The sequence below is a fragment of the Amphiura filiformis genome, chromosome 7 (genome assembly GCF_039555335.1).
Source record: "Amphiura filiformis chromosome 7, Afil_fr2py, whole genome shotgun sequence".
NCBI classification, from domain to species: domain Eukaryota; kingdom Metazoa; phylum Echinodermata; class Ophiuroidea; order Amphilepidida; family Amphiuridae; genus Amphiura; species Amphiura filiformis.
In genome coordinates, this window is record NC_092634.1 from 15,556,681 (window position 1) to 15,561,544 (window position 4,864).

Consider the following 4,864-nt stretch of genomic DNA (forward strand, 5'->3'; position numbering starts at 1 on the left):
CATGCTCGTTAATCAACCCTCAAAACAGACCCTAAATGATAGTAGTAAATTTCCTACACTAAAGGATGTAGATGTAAACATTTAATATAATGAAATCTCGTAACCATTTCCCAATGGGACAATATTACATTTTGAATCGGATGACAAAACAGACCCTCAATATACATATAGCTTAAAGTGAATGGAAAGAAACCTGACCAGTGGTAATTTATAAACTTGATACCAATCACCTGAAGTGGAAAGAAGGGAAGATAAATAATCCGTTGTAGCAAGCAAATTATAATATGAGTCGGTTTTATCTCGACCCTGTCAGCAGATTTAATTCAAAATGGTTTTCGACATGAGAAATGGTGTCCCAAATAATTGCTCCAAGGAAGTCAAAAGAATAACAAGCTAAATGCTGCATTAAGGGTAGACTAGCTAGGTATTGTTGGTCGAAGCAGGCAACTAAATCAATATACGAAGGTCATTCAGAAAGTTCTACCTCCATGATCATATCTCTGTTATCTTACGTGCCAGCCAATTGAAATTACTCATACTTCCACTCTTAAATCTAGGCCACAAAATAAAAGTTATTTGATGAAAATGTGATTTTTGGTTGTTAAGATATGTCGGTTAAAGCGAATACAGATTTGGTACATCGGAAACGGTTAAAAACTGAAGCAAAAAGCTTAGTAAGCATCATATTGTAGCTTTGGATGTCCATAAAAATGTTTTTAAGATGTGGTTGTCCAACTGCTTACTCAGGATAAATATTTTGGTCGTGTTTCAGCTCCATGACATACTTTGGGACTTCAAAACAAAATGAAATATGTTTATATGAGTAGAAAACATCAAAGGGTTCAGCACACACACAAATGTTAGTGAAATTTGCCAGATTTTGACTAGATCACGTTTAAGGGTAATTCGTAATTCCGTCCTATTTTAAGCAATGGATGCATCTGAACATGTTAATAACCTTGTATATGATTACAAAATACAAAAACTGTGCATAAGAGTTATTTGATTTTAAGTAATATGACTTGAACCAACAAGTGCTGACCCGATCGAAGTTAACAACCCATGGAAAAGGATCAATTCGTGGGATATTATGAACATGTATCGGTTTTGTTGTGCAAAATTCACGATGCCCAGTAAAACTGTACCATCTGCAAGCATTAGATATTGATTAAATTATTTTAACAAAAATAAAGCATTTTAATCATTTTCAGAAATAAATCTAATGATTTCCACGTAGATGTTGGCGACCTTTGTAATCAGAATTAGCCTTTCTTTTCAGACCGTTTCTGACGTAAAAAATCTGTATTCACTTAAACCAACACATCTTAACAACCATAAATAACATTTTAATCAAATAACTTTTATTTTGTAGCCAATGTTTAAGAGTATAACCATGGGTAATTTCAATGTCCTGGCACGTAAGATAACGGAGATGTGATGATGGAGGTAGAACTTTTTGAATGACCCTCGTATTATTGAAAAATGTCACTTTGATGTTTTGCAAAAGTCATTCTACAAATCATATACTTTGAAAACTTGTTTGATTTATTGTTAATGAGTTTCACAAAAGTGCTGTTTCAGCCCTCTTCACAATACAAGAACTTCAGGACCTACGAAAGTATATCTGTGATATTTGAATTCTTCTACACATTCGCTATGAAATGAGCAATGCAATATTTGCCAATTAAAGCTCACTAGATGCTGTGAATTACGAAATCGGTAGTAGTGTCTAACCACAGATATTGGAACACAATTATGTTCATATCTGTGGTCTAACCTTAATATTCACCGATTTCAAAAAGGTATTTGACACCGTTGAAAATGCTCGAAAGCATATGGAGTCCCAGAGAGGCTATTGTGACTGCCATCAGCATGTACGCTCATGTACGCCAAGGATGTTATGATCCAAGCATGCAGGTTATTTATTACTAGAGCCACATCGTAATGATAGTCTACTGATAGACCACAAATTAAGTCGGGGGGGGTTAAAGCCCGAGTCTCTGAGCCCGAGTTAAAGGCCGATCGGAGCAACTTTGACCTGACCTTTGACCTCAGATGACCTTTGCGGTTTTAGACTCCCTGAGTGTTGGGGATGATTATTTTCCCCGAGTTACAGCCTAATTGGAGTATCTTCAAATTTGTCCTGACCTTTGACCTCGGATGACCTTTGCAGTTTGGTAGGGATTATTTTCCCCGAGTTACAGCCCGATCGGAGCAGTTTTAAATTTGACCTGACCTTGACCTGACCTCAGATGACCTTTGCGGTTTCATACTCCCAGAGTGTCGGGGATAATCCCCGAGTTACAACCCGATTGACCTTTGACCTCGGATATCTTTGTGGTTTTAGATTCCCCGAGTGTTGGGATGATAATTTTCCCCGAGTTTCAGCCAGATTGGAGTAGCTTCAAATTTGACCTGACCTTTGACCTCGGATGACCTTTGCAGTTTGGTAGGGATTATTTTCCCCGAGTTACAGCCCGATCGGAGCAACTTGAAATTTGACCTGACCTTGACCTGACCTCAGATGACCTTTGCGGTTTCATACTCCCAGAGTGTCGGGGATAATCCCCGAGTTACAACCCGATTGACCTTTGACCTCGGATATCTTTGTGGTTTTAGATTCCCCGAGTGTTGGGATGATAATTTTCCCCGAGTTTCAGCCAGATTGGAGTAGCTTCAAATTTGACCTGACCTTTGACCTCGGATGACCTTTGCAGTTTGGTAGGGATTATTTTCCCCGAGTTACAGCCCGATTGGAGCAACTTGAAATTTGAACTGACCTTTGATCTCAGATGACCTTTGCGGTTTCATACTCCCGGAGGCCTATATTAATTTACTAGTCAACATTTGCATAGGAACCGCATAGTCGGAGGCAAGGTTCATTATTGATTGGAGATTATATACGTATTTATTAGTAATAGACAAGTAATATATATCGTGTGTTTGCGATTTATTCCGTAATCAATAAGTATGATGAACAAACGCATTTCTGGCAGAAGCACTCACAGCGTAGTGGTATTCGATCTCGACTGTTAATCAAAAGGTTGTGGGTTCGAACCCTGGTAGAATTTTAATTGGAATAAATTTGTTTTTCTTTTGTTAAGTAAGAGGTAATAATTATGGCAATAAATCCGCCGTATAAAACTGAACACAGCTCAATCCAGCCTCATATTGGCATATATCATGTAAATGTATTATGTGATGCAAATGTTGACTAGGAAAAAAAATATCGCCTCCCGGAGTGTCGGGGATTATTATCCCCGAGTTACAACCTGATTGGAGCAATTTTACAAATTGCATTATGGGTAAACAACCACTTCACATTGCATTATGGGTAGGCTTACAAAACCACTTCCATACCCTACAGACAGAAATGACAAATATCTACCATTGGCAGACCATTCGGACAAAGATTGAAATTCAAAAATAATCTGCAGCAATGAATTCTGGGTAGACATTACATTACAGCGCGTGTATCCCGGGCATGTAGAGGTATGTGTTACTTGAACTACTGATCTTGGTAATAATTTGCAGCAATGAATTCTGGGTAGACATTACAGTGCATGTATGTGTTCCTTGAACTATTCTCTAGAGGTATATGTGTTACTTGAACTACTGATCTTGGTTTGCTTGGTAACTTTGTGACAGACAAAGTCTGCCTGCTTATTGTATAGATATATCTTGACTGTTCAAAGGAACCATGTAACTGCGCCAAAAAGTATCCTTACACTTGAAAAAATAGTCACAAATTTCAAAACTGAACCATATTGGAATAAATTTGTTTTTTATCCGGCACATTATTATATGACACCCTATTGAATACAATGTGACATCAAGAAGCAAAGTTACAAGCATTTGATTAGACGAAGGTTCAGTTTTAAAAGTGACAAACTGGCCTATTCAAAACTCCACGGACTAGACATCTGGTTTGAGCGGTGAATGGCTAATTTATGAATGTCTTTAATTTAAAACAAAAGGAACGAAACAAACTGAAACAAAAGAACTGACAAATAAAATGAAAGTTACGAAAAGTACAGAGAAGTAAAAACTGAAATAAAAACTGCTTTAAGGTAATACACTATTTTAAAGTGTTGCGATTTGGTAGTTCACAAAATCTTGCGAATGGTAGTGAGCTTTGGCAAAAATTGCATTGCTCATTTCCTTGCGAGCGTGTAGAAGAATTCAAATATCACAGAAATATTTTTGTAGGTCCTGTGGTTTTTGAGTTATGTTGTAAAGAGGGCTGAAATAACAACACCTTTGTAAAATGTGCATAACTCATTAACAACAATAAATTAAGCAAGTTTTCAAAGTATATAATTTGTAGAATGAACTTTTGCAAAACATCAAAGTGTTATTCTTCAATAATATATTGATTTAGACAATAAAAATCGATTTTTTTTGGCTGCTTCGACCAACAATACCGCATCTACCCTTAAATAAAGCTTCATTGACGAAACTGTTGTCTCTTTGTTGCGCTTGTTGGAATCTGTTTGCGCCTTGTTGTCACTGCCTCGCCTATTGCAATCAACATCATGCATTTTGACTTTTTTAAAGTTTGTTCTTTGCTCTTTCCTATGTCAGTGGTTTAATTTTCTAGACCCGGGTTTCAAAAATGACATTTATTATGTGTTAAGTACAAAACATGATGTAGGCCTAATCCACAACATCATGCGCATGCATCAGCTCAAATTTAGTTGGACGGAGGATAAAGTTATCTATCTGTGAGGTTAAATCAAGTTCAAATTTCATGTTACAAACATGCCATTTGAACCAGAATTGGAACATTATGTAAATATTTTATGTAAGCTATGTTACCTTATGTCAACTGCATTTGTGATGTGATCAAGCAAAATCAGTCGGA